Source organism: Ascaphus truei, chromosome 2, assembly GCF_040206685.1.
Source record: "Ascaphus truei isolate aAscTru1 chromosome 2, aAscTru1.hap1, whole genome shotgun sequence".
NCBI classification, from domain to species: Eukaryota; Metazoa; Chordata; class Amphibia; order Anura; family Ascaphidae; genus Ascaphus; species Ascaphus truei.
In genome coordinates, this window is record NC_134484.1 from 15,173,172 (window position 1) to 15,195,701 (window position 22,530).

The following is a 22,530-nucleotide window of genomic DNA, read 5'->3' on the forward strand; positions in this document are numbered from 1 at the left end:
TGAAGTTCGAGATCCTCGCCCGCCTCGGCGTAACCACGGCTGTTCGCGCCCAAAGGTTTCACGCTTGGTCCTTCACGATGGATAAAGCCACCCGAAGCCAGATGTATGACCTCATCCACCTCGCCCGGAAGTGGCTACAACCCGAGATCAACTCAGCAAGCCACATCGTGGAACGGTTGGTCATGGACCAGTTCTTGAGGAAACTTCCCTCTGCCTTACGCCATTGGGTCAGTCGGAGTGACCCCCACAATGCGGATGAGCTTGTGGCCCTCGTAGAAAGGTACAATGCAGCAGGAGAGCACCCGCAACCCACAGTCGTGGAGCAACCCCACTACCCGAGGTTCCAGGACTCTTCCAGAGACGGTAAAAGGGTACCGGGGTTAAGGGGAGCTGAAGAGCGGCGACCACCTTCACGCAGCACCAGCAACAGTGGTTCGCACACTAAGGGCAATAGCCAACATGGGGAGCCGGGAAAAGGCTCTAAGTGGGACACAGACTATGTACCTAAATGTGTAAATTGTCATGAGAGGGGCCACACAGCAAAAATCTGCCCACTAAATGATGAGCCCATGCAATGCAACAGCGTGGAACCTTATTCGCTGTTGTCCCAATGTATGGGCCCTAGCCCAGAGGACCCCTTGAATAACCATCTGTGGGCATTTGTAAAGGTTAATGGTAAGAGGGTTCGGGCACTTCTTGACTCTGGGAGTATGGTCACACTAGTGTCCGAATACCTATTGCCCATTAAGAAGAAACAGGTAAACAGTTCACAAAGAGTGGCAATTTGTTGTATACATGGGGATAATCATGAATATTCCACTGTTGATGTTTTTTTTGAAACAGAGTTTGGTTCTTTAGATTTCAAGGTGGGTGTTGTACCCAAACTGGCACATGATGTGTTAATAGGGACCGACTTTCCCCATTTTCTAAAAATGTGGTCCCCAGCTCAGAATAGCGCCCAGAGTTCAATAGCAGACCATAACGAAGTGTTAGAAGAAACAAATCCTTTCCCTTTTTCAGAAATGGAGGTTGACGAGGGCCCAAATAAGAAAGGGGAAAAGGAGGAGTGCTGTGAAATTCCCTTCCCCATCACTACTTTGGTAGGGAATACCCCAAATCAAGATGTTGATCAGGCACTTACCACCCCAGTACAGGATAAGACCCTCGCTGACCTAGAGGTCAGTCCTGGGAGTTTTAAGAAGGCCCAGTGGGAGGACCCCACATTAGCGGTAGCAAGGGGAAATATACGGGACCAGAATAGTACTCATGGCCAACCAGATAGGTCACTTGCTTACCCCTACTTCGAGGTAGAGAACGACCTAGTATATCGGGTTGATAAAAGAAAATCAGTTACAACTAAACAATTGTTGGTACCACGGACATTCCGTAACGTAGTATTACACCTCGCACATAGTCATCCATTGGGGGGACACCTAGGGGTGGAAAAGACAAAAGAAAAGGTTCTCCGAAGCTTTTATTGGCCTGGGGTTCTGGCAGAAATTACAAACTATTGTTCCTCATGCCCAGAATGTCAGATCACCGCCCCGTTCAAAGCATACCGCAGCCCATTGGTACCCCTTCCCATAATAGAGGTACCATTTGACCGGATTGCTATGGATCTAGTAGGACCCCTAATAAAGTCTGCTAGGGGACATCAGCATATATTGGTAATATTAGATTATGCTACCCGATATCCGGAGGCAGTTCCCCTACGTAGCACCTCTGCTAAAAACATAGCAAAAGAGTTAGTACTTCTGTTTTCCCGGGTCGGAATTCCTAAAGAGATCTTATCTGACCAGGGAACACCATTTATGTCCCAAGTAACAAAAGAGCTATGTAAACTCCTAAAAATCAAGCATCTCAGAACCTCAGTCTATCATCCACAAACAGATGGTTTAGTGGAAAGGTTCAATAAAACCTTAAAGAGCATGTTACGCCGGGCGGTCGATAAGGATGGGAAAAACTGGGACTGTTTGTTACCATACCTGTTATTTGCCATTAGGGAAGTTCCCCAGTCATCCACAGGCTTCTCCCCGTTTGAACTATTGTATGGCCGACATCCAAGGGGCTTACTGGATATAGCCAAAGAAACTTGGGAACACGAGGTTACCCCTTACAGAAGTGTAATAGAGCATGTTGCCCAAATGCAGGACCGCATTGCTGCAGTCCTACCCATAGTGAGGGAACACATGGAGAAAGCTCAAGAAGCACAAAGGAATACGTATAATAAGGGTGCTAGGGTCAGAATTTTTTTTCCAGGTGATAGGGTACTAGTTCTGGTTCCCACCGTGGAGAGTAAATTCCTTGCTAAATGGCATGGGCCATATGAGGTCTTGGAAAGAGTGGGAGAAGTAAATTATAGGGTAAGGCAGCCAGGTAGGAGGAAACCTGAGCAAATTTACCATATAAACCTACTCAAGCCCTGGAAAGATAGAGAGGTCTTGTTAACTCTAGTACCCCCAGGTCCGTCAGAGAATCAAGAAACTGACCCAGAGGTTAGCATAGCTGAAACACTGTCCGTGCATCAGAAACGAGAGGTCCAGAGTTTAGTGAGAAGGAACAAAGAAATCTTCTCTACACAGCCAGGTAAAACTAACGTAATTAAACATGACATAGTCTCTGAACCGGGGGTCCGAGTTAACCTTAAACCGTACCGAATCCCAGAGGCCAAGAGAGAGGCTATAAGTTTAGAGGTTAAAAAAATGCTAAAACTAGGCGTAATTGAGGAATCCCAAAGTGGGTGGAACAGCCCTATAGTTTTAGTCCCAAAGCCAGACGGTACAACAAGGTTTTGTAATGACTACCGGAAACTAAACGCGGTGTCAAAATTTGATACTTATCCTATGCCCAGGGTGGATGAACTTGTAGAGAGACTGGGCAAAGCCCGATATCTCACAACCCTAGACCTAACAAAAGGGTACTGGCAGGTTCCCCTCACAGAAAGGGCAAAAGAAAAAACAGCCTTCTCAACCCCAGACGGCCTCTTTCAATATAAGGTGCTGCCTTTTGGCTTACATGGAGCTCCCGCCACATTCCAAAGAATGATGGATAAAATTTTAAAACCACATGTTCGGTACGCTGCCGCCTACCTGGATGATGTGGTAATCCATAGTGAAGATTGGCAGTCCCACCTTCCAAAGGTCCAAGCTGTGCTCGACGCAGTTCGGTCTGCTGGACTAACTGCTAACCCCGCTAAATGCACTATTGGTCTGGAGGAGGCCAAGTATCTGGGGTATTCTATTGGTAGAGGGTTACTCAAACCACAAACACTCAAAGTAGAGGCGATACAAAATTGGCCAAGGCCAGTCACAAAAAAACAAGTAAGGACCTTTTTGGGGTTAATTGGCTACTATAGGAGGTTTATTCCCAATTTTGCAACTAAGGCAACCCCACTAACCGACCTCACAAAAGCAAGAGGACCGCTAATGGTAAAGTGGTCCCCCGAAGCCGAACAGGCCTTTAGAAGCCTGAAAGAAGCTCTCTGTGCCCAACCAGTGTTGGTCACACCTGACTTCTCCAAAGAGTTCGTAGTCCAAACCGACGCATCTGAGGTAGGGCTGGGGGCGGTACTCTCCCAGGAGTCTCAAGGGGAGGAGCACCCCATCCTTTATTTAAGTAGGAAACTAAATCCCCAGGAGAAAAATTACTCCATAGTCGAGAAAGAGTGTCTCGCAATAAAGTGGGCTGTAGAGACACTCAAGTATTATCTGTTGGGGAGAAAGTTCCGATTGGTCACAGATCATGCACCCCTTACCTGGATGTGTCAAAATAGGGAGAAGAACGCTAGGGTGACCAGGTGGTTCCTAAGCCTACAGCCCTTTAAATTTTCTGTGGAACACAGGTCGGGGCACAAACATGGCAATGCCGACGGGTTGTCAAGGATGCACTCCCTAATATCCATGGTCGCTCACCCCTCGAGGTCTGAGCTGGGGGGGAGGATATGTGACAGAAACCAGGGGTTGGTAATAAACTCCATATACAGGGCTCCCAGGATACTGAACAGTTTCTGTCCTGTCTAAGCTGAACAGGGCAGCCTCGTGGTACAGGCACTCCATTCCACAGTTTGTCTGCTGCCTGTTTTCTGTCACCTGTCATGCTGATTAGAGTTCAGGTATATAAGACCTGTTTCCTGTTTCCTCTGGGCCCCGCCCAAGAGCCTGGAAGGCTGCTGAACTGCAGAGGGGTGAGAAAGCCTCTTTCCCAAATCGCTTCATTCATTCTGTTAGTTTGTCTAAAGACTGCAAAGGTACTTATTTTGTTGGTGGAAGTGGACAAGCCACTTCCAACTCTGAGTCAGGGACATCTAAGTTTAAGTTATCGCTCAGACGAGCAGCTTTTTGTTTGGCTTTGTTTTCTGTTTAAACTGTGGCAGTCTCAGTGCCTGGGACTGAATAAACCAGGCATAGCCTGTTTAAAGGAACAGTACGTGACGTCTCATCATTTAACCTACCCTAAAAGACCGTGTTCTAACAGTCCCGGACAGACGGCGGAGCCCCGGAGTAAGCCGTTTGTCACAATATATATATATATATATTTATTTGCTGGAATTTTGTGTTTAAGTTGCTGTAAAAGGAATGTTTTGGAAAAAGTCCATCCCGACAAAATTACTTTTTGGTCTTTTGTGGAGGCAATGCTATAATATATCTGTAGAATGTACTGTACTGTACTGTTGCATTCATTACAAAGGGATGTAAAGAAAATGGGAGAATGAGAAAGCTGAAGCCTTAGTACTTCAAAGTAAAAATGAAGATTACACCTTTTGTTCTAAGAAAACATGTCTCGAAAGTCAGTATTGTGGCTGGGTGCCACATTCAACTCCTCACTCCTTTTAGACAAATCTGACTTTTGACAGCTATTTGAATATACAAAAGATGTATTGTGCTGGCATTTTCACTTTGCCATAGAGTCTTAATTACAGTGTAACACAGCCATAGAGTACAGAACATTTCAATTTACTTTCAAGAGTATGCAAAGAGAAAAAAATAGCATATCATTTCATTTATAAAGTACAGTAAGCCTTCTACCTGTTTCTGTAACACATGTATGGGCAGTACATATAATGCTCTACTGTACTGTATATCTTTGCATACTAAACTGATTTGTTGAGTTCCTAGAAAATATATTTAGAAAATTAATACTTTACAGTATGTAGGTAAATACGTATATGAAATAGACATTATTAAAGCAACTGCTGAATTATGTTGCGTAAATATGGGAAGTAGCTGAAGCCTTTTGGAAGTCAGTCTACAATTTACAATATACAGATATATATATATATAACTACAGATGCAGCTGCTGGTTTTACACCACTTGCCAAAGAAAATCTGTCGCAATCTCGCAGTAACTCATGAGATGGTTCACAGAAGGTTGTAATGGCCCATTGGATTAACACAGCGGGGGTCCCTGCGTTTGAATGGGACTTGCAGCCCGGTAGGATTCACACAGCGTGAGTACCATTCAAAAGCAGGGTGTTAATCTCCAATGGGCCATTAGTCCGGCTGCCGAAATCTGGCAGCATTGGATGTGTTTTAGTGCAGAATTCTCAAGGCAAGCAGTCTACAACCGGCAGTTGCAGCTTTACAGTAATTCCAGAGCTTGGATTGAGGTTGTATAAAAAATAGCTTTGACCCCCTCTCCAGTCATATCATTAAAAGAGATGTGCAAACTTTTCGCTTAAATTCCTGAGATTTTGTGAAATTTTCAGTTTACTCAAAATTTGAAAAATGTAACTACAATGAAATCTGAACATGGTGAAATAACTGAGAATGCAGCTGAAATACCTGGGAAATATGCTAATTTAAATCATGGTGAAACGCCGGAGGCGTGAAACGCATAGTGTGTTTCCCCCACTTCTTTAGGGGTTCACTTTTTTGTATGTTCTAATAATGTCTGCTTTATGAGGTTGCCTCCTCTGGATCTTTATTTTTGTTGATTGGAGGGTGCTCCGTTTGTTATCTTCATGTTCCTGTTACTCTCACTCAACAGATGCACGTCCCAGAACCTCCTCCAGGATTCAATAGGACTCTGAAGTTATTTTTTTCTGTCCTATTTTGCCATTCCACATACTGTATTGCATTGCTGTGTGTTATTAAGGAGATTTATTTAGGTGTCATACAGTATATACTATTTGTGTTCCACTCACGGGACACACTAGACACCATTCTACAGGCAACATTATATCAGACATGATAAGGAGGCATAGTACTCAGAAGAAACACTAAAAGTGTATTTACCTATGGGATATTCGCTTGTTTGAGCACCAGCTTTACACTCTCTCATACAGTACCTGATTTAAATCATACTTTGCATTGTCAAATTAGTATAACTCTCCACATGAAGAATAGAGGAGTCTGTTGGGAGATATATAAATCAACAGGTGTTATCCTAAATAATTCTCTCTGTCTGTCCTCACCCATTAAGCAAAGCAAGTTGAAGAGAGCAGAAGTGATGTTATCCGGGTGGACTGCCAACAAGAGCCGTGAGGGGGTAAATGATGTCATGGAACGGGACAAGCCTGAAGAGCTATTGATAACAATGCTGATACCATGAGGCATATGACCAACACTTGCTTCACCCTAGGGAAATCTTCAACACGATATTGGAAGGAATACGAAATGGTCTCATTAATGTACCATATGTGGGGACGAAATGAAGTTAAACCAGTCCTAACACCACCATATTCACTAAACAGTCTACTGCCAGAAGTCACCTTCCAGAGCTCTAAGACATCTTACAACCCATTGGGTTGATTGAGCTGTAAGGTGTTTTCCAGCACCGGAAGGTGCAATGTGGCATTATGGTTTAGAACTATGGACCTAATAGTAGGGCATTGAAGCCATTGTTAATTAAATATAAGGATTTCATGTAGGTTTTTTTTTTTACATTTTTAGTGTCTCAAAAGTAACAATGCTTTGGGGTGTTTTGACAATCTTTACCTAATCTCTTTTGCAATAACATGGTTTGTAAACTGTTGCTTATACAGTTACATTTAATCAATATTTTTCCCTTTAACTAATCACAGCAGCATAATTACTTTACAGAGATTATTGAGAAGAATACACAAAGAAAATAGAAACATGTTAATTAATTTGTATACAAGAAGTAAATAATTGAACCTTTCAATTTATGGGGAAAACAATATTTCAAAGAAAATCATTTACTGTAAGATGTGTGAGTTGCCCAAATAGGCAAAGCCAATGTTTAGGGTAAATATAATATGCAAATTAGTTAAATATTTAAATTAGCTAATTTACCAAGTATCTCAGGTGTGTTCACAGGTAGTATCTCAACCTGTGGTGTATGATAAGGTTTTTTGCCCCTCCTCAGCAGTAATACATGTGACATAATATAACTGTTCATTTAATGTATGCCGTGTTTCTTTTGCATTCTGTAAAACTTTGTCTCAATAGTTTAACATAACATTACCCTACCACATGCAGCAGCTATCACCTTAGGTCTGACTTCACCGTCCCAAGATTCACAAGGAATCCGGTCGCTGCTCCTGATACGGTGCATCTCATGACTGGGACAATCTACCAGAGACTCTCGAAACCGCCTCCAGTGTGTCATTTCAAGACTTCAGCTTTCTCTCATTTAAATCTGGTCTATAACTGTTACATGCAGTATCCCCATGATCATATTATCTCTAACGGTCCATGAAATGGCTGTCATTTTAATCTACAACTTCTGTTCATTTAATGTAACCATGTATTGTTTTAAGAAAAACGAGAAAAAAGAAAGCGCCCGATCCTAGTGTAATATGATAAAAATACAATTTAATTTTCCCAGTAAAAATCCAACAAATTTAAACTCACAAACAAAAATGGCAAATCAAGTATGTAATGAGTTATACTCATTCACCAGACGCTGGACTCCACTGATCTTCTCGCACGCCTCTCTCCCACGTGTGGTCTTGGTACCTCTGAGCCACCGTCCAGCAGGAGCTTCAGAAAACGCACAGCTTCTCCTGATGTCGTCCGGAAACAAACCGAATCATACAAGGGTTCCGGATAGGAGAAAAAAGTAGCAGGACCTTGGGGAATAGATCGTCAGCGCGTGGCAGCGTCTCAGAGACTTATTAGAGTCCAGGGTGTAGGTAGGTCTGGTGTGATAGCTGTCACTAGCTCACACTAGCAGTCCCTAGGGTCCCTCTCAATGTGTTAATGGGGTAACTCTCAATGTGTTACTTCCTGGTAATACATTTTATAAATAATTAAATGATATATAATTGGAAGAAGCGCTTCACACATAAAAGTAACATTAGGAAAAGGAGTCCCTGCCCCAGAGAGCTTACAATCTAAGTGATAAGTAGGAAGAACGTACAGAGACAGTAGGAAGGTGTTCTGGTAAGTGCGTTTGCAAGGGGCCATGGTCGGTGTATGAAGTGTATAGTATCAGCCACGGAGCTACTCATGTGCTTCGTTAAAGAGCTGTGTTTTAAGATGGGTCTTAAAGGTGGATAGAGAGGGTGCAAGTCGGATATCAGGGCATTCCAGAGGTGTGGGGCAGTGAGAAAGGTTTTAGGTGGGAGAGGGCTTTATACGCAAAAGGAGTAGAGAGAAGACAATTTACAGAGGCAAGCAAAACTCTGAATAAATCACATTGTCCTGGAAGATAAAACAAACAAAAATATTCTTAAATTCGCTTTGAACTAAATTGGGCGGCAGTAATTTATGCATATTCAATATCTACTCTTTGGAAATATCCTATTGGGTTCATAGAAATAAGAGAATTAGTATGTATCTCGAGATATTCCTAAAGACAATATTGTTTTAGGAACTGGAGCTACCCTAGATATTATTTTTCATTTAATTTCTGGGAGCTAATCATAATGTTAAATATTTGTGACACATGTTCTTAGGCATCAATTAATTAACATCATCCTTTTGAGAATTATAGAGCCTAGGTGATGACGGTGGTATCAGGCGGAACAGTAAATAGTTTTATTTTGTACTTTTCACAGGACTGTGAATTGTATGAGAACTCTGCTCGCTCTCAGACTAATAACGTGGCTCTAATAATGTGGCTGCAGGTTGGCACAACGAGATAGCTGACATAATCCAATTTTACACCATTTTCAGCGCATCTGAACCAAACTCATATCATAACAGATAATTGGTTCAATTCAAAATCAGTGTTCACGCTATTCTAATACAATTTGTTTCTGTAATATTGGACATGGTTTGAGATCCAATCAATGTATTGTGCAGCGAGACTCTTCAGCTCCCCCGTTCCTAAGATTGTGGGCTTTTATTGTTTCTTTCCACGGGAATATAAATGTGTTTGTAAATTGTAAAGAGCACTGGATTAATCATAATAAATCTTAATATTACACATGCAGATACTGTGCGGTCTTAGGAGTGTGTACATTTGATTTAATAATAATGCAATTTTACGTAACAGTGACACACATACAGATGTAGCAAGACTCACTGTGCTCGTTGCCGCGATTTTGTATTTTCCGGTGCGGCCCAAGGAAAGTAAGCGGCCCAAGAAGATTAACTCTGCAGGGTTCCATGATTCTGAATGGCGCTTGCAGTGTTAATCTTTTTGGACCATCTGCTGGAAGAGAATACTGGTACTCACCTTGCAGATGAGCTGTGCAGCCGTCTCTGTCCCTATCTGCAGCCATCTCTCCAACTGCAAACTGTAATAAATACAGCAATAAGCGATCTTACAAAAGTTTAAGCACTAGCCCTGATGAAGGTCCAATTGTAAGACCGAAACGTCAGTCAATATTTCTTGTTATTATTGTATATATTCAAGTTTTTGTTCCAGTGTCCGGCTTGCCTGCTGTTATTTATATTATTATTTTGTGGAAAGATGAGGGACTTTTCACTTTATGAAAGAAAAAGAAAATTACAATACCAGTAAATCACTGGATTTTATGGATAAAATATAAGCTTTTTTTCCCTGAGAAGGGGAGAGGTAACAGAAAGGACAAATCAGGACACAGAAAGAAAGAACAGAATGTTAAAGGAGGAAAATAATTTCATTTGAAGAAAGCATTCTAAATCTATCCGAATATAGATTTTCTGCGAAAATTCTTATCAAGGCATCTTTGCATCTTTAACAACTAATTAAGGTGAGCTTAACTTTATTTTTTATCCAGAACAAAATGAGTGCAAATTGTAACTTATTAACAATGTATTATTTGTATTTATGCTTTAGATAAAGATACTAAATTAAAACAGCACTAATAATAATAAATAATAAAAATAATAATGACGTAAAAGTAGCCGTTATCATAATAGCCATACATGTTATTTTTCCATATCTATTGTAACCTTTACTTTAACACTAATACTGAAATGCTGCTAAAGGATTTTCTGTCTGGTACTGTAATTATAAATAAATAAATAAATACTCAAAATGAAAAAAAAGTGTATTTGGTGCCAGTTTGTATTCTTTGCTGTTGGAGAAGCCTCCTGCATGGTATGCTTTGTTGCAATAGGTTGCTGGGCACTCTGCCAGTGAAAGGGTTAACTGCCTGCCAGCAAGGACACTCTGAAAGCAGTGGCCAGCCTGATTGCAGCACAGTCAGCTGATAGGCATCTAAATGGGGAGGCAGCAGGTCATCAGAGTGTAGTGAATAGTATGTGATTACTTAGTATTGCAGAGAAGAAGAAAAAGCCTCATTAACAAGGAAATATACATTGTGCACAAAAGAAAGTGGAATCAGTTTGAAAAGGAATAACCTGTTTTCATTACAATGTTCCTGGTGAACAATGATTATTGAATATGGACACATGCTTTTATCTATACCCACAAGGTGTAGGAGTAGATCAGTGGTAATGCCACAGACTTTGAAGCATGGGACCCTGCTTTGTATCCCAGTGTCAGCCCCGATCCACCAAGCTCTGATATTGACTTAGAGCAACGTTAAGTGCTAACGGGTACCTTCAAAGCTCACTAATGCCTTGGCTATAGTGGGAGCGCGTGGCGTTGCGTGCGCCTGTCAGCCGAGCGATCTGTGGACTAACATCCAAAGCGATGGGGAGGCGTGGCCATTACGTCACGAGACTGGTTCATCCTCGTTGGCTGAACTGCTTGCGTGACCCGGCCATCGCGACAAATCCATAATCTTTTGTCGGCAATATGACTGCCTCATGGTGGTGCGGCCTGTTAGTCGCACCGCACACAGTATGGATGCGGCCTAAGGCAGTGTTAAGTGTTGTTGTCAGCCAGAGTTGGCCTTGCTTTGTCACTCATGATAATCAAAGTGTTCCCTCTAACAACATCTATCAACAGAGCTCCGGTTATAGTGAACACGGTGTTATTTAAGTCACACCTAAAGGTGGTGTTCGCTTTTGCTGGAGAGGGAGTAAGTAGTCCAATTTTTAGGAAAGTACCAAGTTACATATATACATGCCCTAAAAAGTACCTTCAAATTACATGTGGAGAGACACCTACAGTATGCACAAAAGGGAGAACACCTTGGATATATGCTAATAGGATATGAAAATTACATTGAAATGACTGACACTGACACACACACTGACACACACACTGACACACACACTGACACACACACACACACACACTGACACACACACACACACACACACACTGACAAACACTGACACACACACATACACAAACACACATATTAACACAAACAAACACACACACACGCACACTGACACACACACGCACACTGACACATGCACGCACACTGACACACGCACGCACATTATATATACCATCACGTTTTAAGTTATGATGGGTGAAAAAGGCAACAAGAAACCTCCACCGTATTGCATATAGCAAATAAAAAGATCACTTGTGAGCACATTCACATGTCTAAGGCAGGTCTGCAACCCTGCCTTTCACCATTATCCCCAGCATACAGTGCTTCCACTGCAGCAAGGGATTCTGGGAAATGACATGCTAATGAGCACACAATGTGTCACTTTTGTCTGAAAAAACATTGTTACATGTAGCCCATATAAGCTAATGCTTGCTGTTAACACAGCTTTAAAGCACAGCATGGGAATCAGATGCACCATAATTTAGAACGTGATGGTAAACACTACGGTCTTGAAAATGCAAAGCCAGCAGTACAACCAAATTCACACTGATGATACCCATTAAGGTTGAAACACGTCTGTGAATGGTTTCTCTGGCTGTGCATCTGATTCCCATGCTGTGCTTTAAAGACAATCAATAAATTCCGAGATCAAAGGCAAAGGTAATCTTATTAAGAACTCTGTATTCGATGCAGGGGCAAAGAGATCTGTCATTTTTTATAAAAAAGAATCCTGCTCCGGCTGGAGAAGAGGACTTCCGAATTAACCCTTTTTTTAGATTTTCCTGAATGTAGTCGGTCATGGATTTGGTCACCGGGAGTGAGAGCGGATAAGACCTTCACCTGGGAAGAACCGAACCGAGTGAAAAGGTCGATAGGGCACGAAGTGGTGATAGAATCTCAGATCTTGCCTTGCCAAACACATCACAGAATTTGAAATGTACCTCGGGTAAAGAGCTCTTCTCGTCTCCGGGAGTGACCGACCCACATATCTTTTGGACGAGGACCACGCAGTCTTCTGCACAAAGGGTGCTCCACTGGATAGATTGTATTTCCAGAAAAATAGAGCACCACATGGACCAGGATCAGGAAAAAATCAATTATCAGAGAGTGTGTCCCATAAAATTAAATTTTTTTAATGAATCAACCGCAACCACCTACATAATGGGGCTACAGAGGCCCCCACCAACGCGTTTCGTGCGTTTTGCTCTTTGTCAAGGTGCATAATATTCATTACTTATTGGGTTCCTTAAGTACCTGCCGTTCGCAATACTATATTGTGTTTATTTTGCTTAGTTGTCAATAAAGTTATGGTAGTTCGAGTACACGCAGTGCACGCTGACATCACTCCTCCGCATCGCTTTAGGGGCTTTCAGGTAGTGAAGGCAGGGTGACGAGTTGCGCGAATGGCAGGTACTTAAGGAACCCAGTAAGTAATGAATATTATGCACCTTGACAAAGAGCTCCACGATCAAAACGCGTTGGTGGGGGCCTCTGTTGCCCCATTATGCAGCTGGTTGCTTTTGATTCATTAAATATTTTTCATTTTATGGGACACACTCTCTGGGAATTAATTTTTTCCTGATCCTGGTCCATGTGGTGTTCTACTTTTCCGGAAATACAATTTTTATATGCGGTGAAAAAAAGGATGCACACCCGATTGGAGGATAATCATTGATTATTGACATCATGTCAATAACATCATTGACATGACATCATTGACAAATGTGAGTTTTTACTCTATTTATATATACACCACTTTGCTTATGTTGTAGTTCCACTTCGATATACATCTGTCTGGACACAAGCGTGTAAGGATTTTTACTGTGGTGATCGTGGAATCCTGACCAGCTATTCAAAGCATAGTGAGCTAGTCGTGTTATCATTATTTGGAGGTCATGCATATTTGATACCCAAGGGTTTCACACTGGACTTTATTATCAGTCCCAAAGGACTTTCCATGCTTAATTAAGCTATTTGACTATATAGATAGAACACCATACAGTTTTGTATATGCTCCACTGGATAAGTTCTTTATTGGTCCAGTCGATATGGGGATTATGGCGTTGAAGCCACGAAAGGCCCAGGATCACTTTGACAGAAGGGGTGTGAACCACGTCCAGCTGGATCTCCTCCCTATGTTCCTCACCGGTCTGTAAGTGGCAGAGAAAACCTGCAAAGAATTGAAGGCTGGTTGTAATGACCGACCATCGATGGCTTCTAATCCTACATAATATATCAGTGTACATTAAATATAATTAAATATATTGCATTACCTAAGAAATAGGAATAAATATCTAAATAAATATTTCAATTTTTTATTTTTTTTAATTTAGCGGACATTAATATAAAACAAAAAACACAAGAAAGAAAAATGAAAAATATTTTTTTTTCATTTTTCTTTCTTGGGTTTTTTTTTTTATACTAGTGTGAAGAAGGTAGTACCGTCATGGGATCCAATGTTTCAAGGATATGTGCTGCATATGAATAGGACTAGATTTCTATTAATGCAAGGTAGCACATGTCTTAATATACTTTTAATGCACTATGAGCGTTGTGCGCTGTGTCTTTTGTGTATTTGTCTAACTCTCCAGTGGGTGCTTTGGGCCATCCCCGGTATCACAGCTGCAGACGCTCCATCTTGTTAATACCTAAAAGATCACGTAATATTTAATTTACCTTCTTTACTGTATTATCACGCCACGTATGTGAATTGTTTAATAGTTGCACACTGTTTCTTCACCTAGCACATTGGAGCACTGGTGGGAAGAGGGAGAGTTTACCACTGAAGAAACTTCAGAGATCATTAGAGATCATAGTAGAGACATCAAGTTAGGGATGATATAACCTTTAGGTCTGGAGGTGGTAAAGAAAGAAACCCTATCTTCAGAGCCGCTATTTTGGGTACTGCCTGGGCAAGCCTGTGGGCAGAACTTAATTAAGAATAGCAGGGCGTATCGTATAGTGGTCCAACATTATGATTACCCTTACGTTCCTGAACCCCTTATGAGAGACGCATAGGCCAATAGAGAGGAATGGCTCAGAGTGGCCATGTTAGAATATCTTGCTGCCCGCTGCACAGTGGCGTACTACTACAATGAAGAGAAGGTGTCCTACCTAATGAGCGTATGGAAGGTAGGCAGGAACATATATTTGGACAGGGTTGAGTACATCTCAGAGAGGGGCCAGAAGCATTGCTATTCGGTGACAGTACCGGATGGTGAGGGCAGGAAGGTTTTAAAACCTGATCCAAAGCACAATTACTAAGGGGTATAGATTCTTCAGCGTAAGGAGGGTTTAACTGTACCCATGAATTCAATGTTTCCAAGTTATTTTACACTGTTCTCCAATTTAATGGATGGTATATAATTGGATGTCTCAGCGAGGGTGTGAGAATTCCCCCAGGGGGAGCATATAGCCTGGTACACCCTGGGCTACTATTTTTCCTGCCTAACACATAAGTCCTGGTACCAGCGTAGGCAGTGTTAGGGTTAAATCTATGCCCTGCTGCAGTAAACAGCTCACTAGAGTGACATGGAGGGTGTGCCTAAGGCCTAGATACTGCCCACACCAGGGCAAAGACATGGGACCCTCCCCTGGTAACAAAAAGGGGCTGCAGCCCAAAATTAGTGTTTTCTATCGCTCTCACTCCTCAGTGAGAGAGGTGTGTTCTATCTTCTCCCCGCAGGGGGAGTGGGGTACATGCTGTACTGGACCAGGGACATGGTTCCAGGCCATCCCTCCCGCAGGGGAGTGGAAGCAACTACCCTATACTCCACCTGGGAGTGTGGGAGATAAGGAGTGAATCCTGGGGCCTCAAGCTCCTGGGTTTGACTCCAGAGACACAGAAGAGGTTGCTGTGTATGTCAAGATACTGTTGATGTATGCTGTGAGACCAGAATTAAGACCACCATTATGTTTTACTCCTGCCTGAGGCTGCAGTTTTTCAGGGGGAGGGAAATAGGTTTTCCTGCAGGGACTGCACCTATCTCTGATAGGCCCTGTTGGAATGGAGGCACTGCACCGAAGATAAGAGCTGCAGATCCGAAAGCCAGTCCTGTCTATCCCCACTAACACAGGTGGACACCCAGAATCCTGTAAGCCTAAGGCCTCGGACATGGTATGGCAGACCGCGTGGACGTGTCCGCAGCTGAGTGAACAGACTGCCGTAAGGCAGTGTTTGCTTCCATGTGGCGTGCGGGCGCGTGGAAACGGGAGAGGGCGCGCGTTGCGTGAGAAATCAGTTAAACTGATTTCTCAACGCGACAGACACGTCACGTGAGCGGTTCGCCCAGCTCCGTGACGTCACAAGGAACGCCCCGTCTGGTAGGGCCAGGGAAAGCACCCGCTTTCCCTCGGCCTCCGCGCGCCTCCGCACGGGTTGCGGCACCATGTCCACAGCACTACACTGATAACCAGAACCAAATCTCCTTTAGGGTGGGTGAATAGGGGTTACATATACATACAGTGTATATCACTTGAGACTAGTAAATTAGGACTAGGACATACAAATTTGATTGTAAGCTCTATGGGGCAGGGACTCTCTGAGAGAGACTTCTACCTCTGACTATTTTTCAGGAATTTAGTATATCGTACCATGAAACTTGTTCCTTGATGAGGCAGCACTACTGCATGGAGTGGGTTAATGTGCTCATTAGTACATTATTTTAATAATATTGTTTCTATCCAAATCATTTCTTGGAGGCGTATGTTATATTCCCTCCTGTCTCTGAAATGGTAACAGCATAAATTTTCCCTCTGGTCTAATGTGAAAATAATGATGCACCAAAATAATTGCTTGCTCTGTCTATACAAGCTACTTAATTGAGCCTGAATGATCCAGGTAGCGCGATTCTGAAGGTAGCAGAGGTTCTAATGACAATAAACATTTGTTTGCGCAGAGTCAGCAGACTATGTGCTCATCATTATTTTATATTTTATACCATTATTTAAAAATGTATTTGAATATACGTTAATTAGAATATGCTGGGGGGACTACTTATTCTGGACTACTGTATGTCAGGGTATCCTACAGATGCCGAACAAATGACAGAGCGCAAGCAGGCACAGTGAATAATATGTGCAGCACAATACCAGGGAAATTAATGAGTTAAACAGAGATGGTGCTCAAAACAGTGAATGAGGAACTACACACATTAGGTGGGTCGGATTCAAACAATAAATGAATCCTTAACAGTAGTTTGGTAATGGATATGCAATGATGATCATGGTTATTCTGGAACCAGTGTCACGTGTAGGATGTGAATGGAGCCAGATAGCTTAGCTCATCCCTGCCCTCTTCCAAAGCACAACAAGTCCTTTTGTCTTTTTTAGCTTTATTGCAAAGTCAGGGAAATAAAAGGTGCTTGTAGGTGTAGTAGTGTGGTAGAGAGTGCTTCTCTAAGAGGAGTGCTCTGTATCAAAGGAAGGACGTGTAAAAACGGAATGGCCTTGCCAAGAGTGAAGCATGGAAGGTACTCACTCAGTGTCCTTTGGTTTGAAAAGGAAGTAAGGGGAGATGTGTCACACAGGAAAGTAATGGGAGGACTGAACTATCTTGTCAGCAGACACAGGGGAGGGTAGAATAGCCCATTTTCACATTAGAGGGCTGAGATGTTGCTATAGCAACCCACTGACTATGTGGATAGAGCAGGGATCGAAACATTGTGTCTATAACACAGACACTGTCAGTCTTCAGAGCAGAGAATCATGCAACTGAATAAAGAGCTAACAGGCAGAAGCTGCAAAGGGGGTGGGGGGGGGGGGGGCAGAACAACAATTATGTTCCAGGACAATGATGAATACCTGAAAAGACAAAATGCAAGAGAAGGGCATACTGTGATACTGTAATGAATTAAAATGCACAAGGCTGTACAGGTTACACTCACAATTATCCCGCAGGAAAAGCGCACATAGACCACAAAGGGTCTCACAGAGAGCTGACCGCTCCAGTGCTCCTCTCGGTGCCATGGCTCGTCGGCGTGTGATGTCACGTCCGGTCCTGAAATCCGGATACTAATTGGATGGTAATCAACCAACGCCAGAGATGTGTGATCTGCTCCCTTTACAAATTGCAAATTTGCACAGAAATTTGCAATTTGACAAAACATGTGGAGGGTATTTATTTTTTAAGAGCACAAAATGTCACCTTTGTTGTTCAAAATGGTGTAAAATTTCACAGAAATAGTTACATTTCGCACTTTGTCAAATTTTTTGTAAATATATCTTTTTAATGAAGTCACGTGATGAATGTGACCTGCACATAGTCACATACTGTAGTATGACTGTACATTTTTAAGGTGGATTTTGCAGTTTATTTTACAAATTCTCCCCCCCCCTATCAACAAAATGCATATTTTCACTGAGTTTCTGAAACCTCAGTTCTCAAGACACCCAACAGGTAAGGTTCTCATGATATCCCAGCTTCAGCACAGTTGGTTCAATCAGAGGTTAATTAAAAAACCGACCCTCTGGGCCACCTGTGCTGAAGCAGGGACTGCTTGAGTCATCTGTGCTTAAGCAGGGACTGATTGAGCCACCTGTGCAGAAGCAGGGGCAGATTGAGACCACCTGTGCAGAAGCAAGGGCAGATTGAGACCACCTGTGCAGAAGCAGGGACGGATTGAGACCACCTATGCAGAAGCAGGGATGGATTAAGACCACCTTTGCAGGAGCAGGGACGGATTGAGACCACCTGTGCAGAAGCAGGGATGGATTGAGACCACCTGTGCAGGAGCAGGGACGGATTGAGACCACCTGTGCAGAAGCAGGGATGGATTGAGACCAACTGTGCAGAAGCAGGGACGGATTGAGACCACCTGTGCAGGAGCAGGGACGGATTGAGACCACCTTTGCAGGAGCAGGGACGGATTGAGACCACCTTTGCAGGAGCCGGGACGGATTGAGACCACCTTTGCAGGAGCAGGTACGGATTGAGACCACCTGTGCAGAAGCAGGGACGGATTAAGACCACCTTTGCAGGAGCAAGGTCGGATTGAGACCACCTTTGCAGGAGCAAGGTCGGATTGAGACCACCTGTGCAGAAGCAGGGACGGATTAAGACCACCTTTGCAGGAGCAGGGATGGATTGAGACCACCTGTGCAGGAGCAGGGATGGATTGAGACCACCTGTGCAGGAGCAGGGACGGATTGAGACCACCTTTGCAGGAGCAAGGACGGATTGAGACCACCTTTGCAGGAGCAAGGTCGGATTGAGACCACCTGTGCAGAAGCAGGATCGGATTGGGACCACCTGTGCAGAAGCAGGGACGGATTAAGACCACCTTTGCAGGAGCAGGGACGGATTGAGACCACCTGTGCAGGAGCAGGGACGGATTGAGACCACCTGTGCAGGAGCAGGGACGGATTGAGACCACCTTTGCAGGAGCAAGGTCGGATTGAGACCACCTTTGCAGGAGCAGGGACGGATTGAGACCACCTGTGCAGAAGCAGGGACGGATTGGGACCACCTGTGCAGAAGCAGGGACGGATTGAAACCACCTGTGCAGAAGCAGGGACGGATTGAAACCACCTGTGCAGAAGCAGGGACGGATTGAAACCACCTGTGCAGAAGCAGGGATGGATTGAGACCACCTGTGCAGAAGCAAGGTCATATTGAGACCACCTGTGCTGAAGCAGGGATGGATTGAGACCACCTGTGCAGAAGTAGGGATGGATTGAGACCACCTGTGCTGAAGCAGGGATATTCTGAAAACCTGATTCATTGGGTGGGGCTTGAGGACTGGAGTTGAGCACCCCTGACCCTAGTCTACAAACAGGATTATTAACATTCCATGATGCAGATGCCCGAGTAGTAGTAGTGGACATGGCTTTTGTCTTTCAGTAAACATGTCTGCCATCTTCTCTGCATCTCTGGAATGCTGTGTGGGATATTATAAATAAGTACAAATACTGTGCAGATTGGTATCTGTACTCCTTAAACTAAAATAGCAGAGGCAAGCGGTAAACTATACTCTCAGACTCCACAGTTATTTGTGGTTGGTGCACTTGGTTAATACCTCCCTGGTCTTAGTCCAGACCAGAACCAATAGTAGAACTCCTCAGATCAGCGACGTGGTTCCGCGTCGCAATCTGCTGCTCCTTTCCAGGATGAAACCTTAGGCGGATGCCTCTGGAGGGGCCTCCTATAAATAGTCTCTATCCAGGAGTCTTGGTCTGCTCCCTTGCAACAGGTTGCACTTCTCCTTCAGGCAATATCCTGCAGCATATCTCTCACTATTACTACTGTGGAGAGGGTCCCTATCTGAGGGCCTTTCCCTACAGTATGACATGTTCACAGTATCTACTGGGGCTCAGGGGATCTATCTGGGACCTTGGGGGGTACCTGGCCTAGTCCAAAGGAGCATTGCTCCCTGGACCCTACTTACACCCTCTCTGTCTGGATCCCAACAGACCTCTGACCTTCTAGCGCGCAAACTGTGTCTCTTCCTGGAGCAAGAGGTCCTTGCAGCCCTATTGGCCTGCCCCTATGCATTATGGGTCTTGAAGTCCCCGCAGAGCCTCCATTCTATTGCAGCCCATGTGTTTACTGTATTGCACATGCGCAACACTGTCATGGCCGCCAATACTCTTCTGCGCATGCGCGAGCCTCCGCGAGTGCATGCGCACAACCAAACACAACCAAGCCCGTTGCCTCCTATACCTCCCCGCAACATCCCTCGTGGCAGCAGAGGTAAGGAGGGGAAACGGGAGACCGGGGGACCGGAGGGAACCGGGTTGCACTTAAATAACACTGAAATGTCAATGACCAATATGTTTGAAGTTTAACTCATATAATTACACATATTGCTAAATATTGATTGCTAATGATTGGTGTATTATTGATATTTCTTTTCTTGGGGTTGAGGAGGAGCGCAGGATAAGCTCGTGATATGTGAAAAAATTAAAATATATATAGTGCAGATGGTAGATCACTGCTAAAAAGATAATCAATATATGAAATGAACTCACAAAAATCGTATTATATTACTGCATGTCAGAGATCCATCTCTCTCTGACTGGAGCCCTTTGTGTAGCTGGGGTCAGGATGCCTCTCAGTGGAGTGGATGGTATGCAAGTGAAAGAAACCACAAATAGTGCATACTGTATAAACTATAAATATGTATTAGTCACAAATATTAAGGAAACTCACATTTTCCATAAATTCAATGGGTGGTGGAGAGAACCGCCGATAGAAGGGTGGTGAAGTGTAAGGCTGCTGCCCGGTGCTTCACTTTCACTTACACCTCACAGTGTAGTTCCGCATCAGTCTCTGCCATCGCGTCACTTCCGGTTTCGCGTCACAGGTGAGGGCAGGAAGCCAAAATGGGTCTGGTGTCAGCAGTAGATTGCCAGTCCTTCAGTGAGCAGATTCTCTCCAAACTCTAACTCTACGCGTTTCGCACACTGCTTCGTCAGGAGTATGATTGTATGGGTGTGCTCTTGTGTAATATATAGGCCCATCAATTAGTTAGAAAGAAATTTGTGTTTAATTTTAACCCCCTCAGCGCTCACACATAGCGCGAGGTCCAAAGCACATAGGGTAAATACATACATATATACATGGTAAAATAATCTTTATTAAACTTGCTACATATAAAAATGATTCTTTAAAAATTGTTTCTTCACAAACATGATATATGGGTATTTGTGTTGTATATATTAAAAATAGTATATACCCACTAAAATGCTCATAAGTATTATTGCTAAGAATACACTTGATGTGTATGGAGGTAGAGAGGAAAATGGAGGAAGAGGAGAGAGGAAAGACATAATTAATATTCAATCATACATTATAAAGTTTATAACCTAATATTATAAAAAAAGCCTTAATATAGATTACAATAAATAAAATATATTTGTCAATACAAAGGGAGAATAAACACACTAGAAGTAAACTAAGATATAATAAACTCATGATTTAAAAGGACAGTTAAAATGGACTGTAAAATTTAAGCTAAACTAAAAAAGCACCAATATCAATATCTACATTTAGACCTAGGGGGGACATAGTCTGCAGGTTGTGGCTGATGAGACCTTTCTTGATGTTGCCCACATGTTCCAATATGCGGGTACGTATTGGTCTAGATGTGCGACCAATATACTGTAGCCCGCATGGGCATTGCAATAAATATATTACATAATCCGATTTGCAGTTTATATAACTTTCTACAATAAAAGTCTCCCCTGTTGTTTTTGAGGTAAAATTAAACTTGTCCTTTGATTTATATTTACATGCCGTGCATGAATAACAGCCATAAAAACCTATTGGTTTGTCCAACCCAGTATTAGTAGTGCCTTCTTTTTTGGTTTTAAAAGTAGTTGGTGCCAGTTAATTTTTGAGATTTGGGGCTCTTTTGAAAAGGATTTTGGGTTTCTCAGGAATATGGCCCCTAAGAACGGGGTCATTTTGTAAAATATGCCAGTGCTTGCAAATGATTTTTTTTATATCATTTGCATCTTTATTGTAAGGCGTAAGGAATGACATACTGTAGTTAGTTGCATTGTTAGTTGTTTTATCTTTGGTTTTATCCAATAATAGTTCTTCTCTTTGGACTAAGTTTACTTTTTCAACGGCTTTCTTTAAAACATGCTCATTATAATTTCTATCTTTAAATCTGTTTAGGAGGATCTTTGACTGTTGTTGATACATTTCTTCTTCACTGCAGTTTCTTTTAATTCTTCGTAGTTGCCCGTAGGGAATGTTTTTTATCCATTGTGGATTGTGACAGCTATTTTCTAGTATGAAATTGTTGCTGTCGACCTTTTTAAAAAAGGTCTTTGTTTTCAACTCCCTATTTTCTATAAAAATGACTAGATCTAAAAACTCTACCTCGTTTTTGCTCCATTTATGAGTAAAATAAATATTACGGTCATTGTTTTCTAGGGCCCCAAAGAAAACCTAACCTGTTGGTAACCTGACCTGAAAACCTAACCTGTTGGTAGCTCTTTGAGAACTGGATTTTGCTACCCATGTATGGGAAATATTATATAGTTATAAAGTC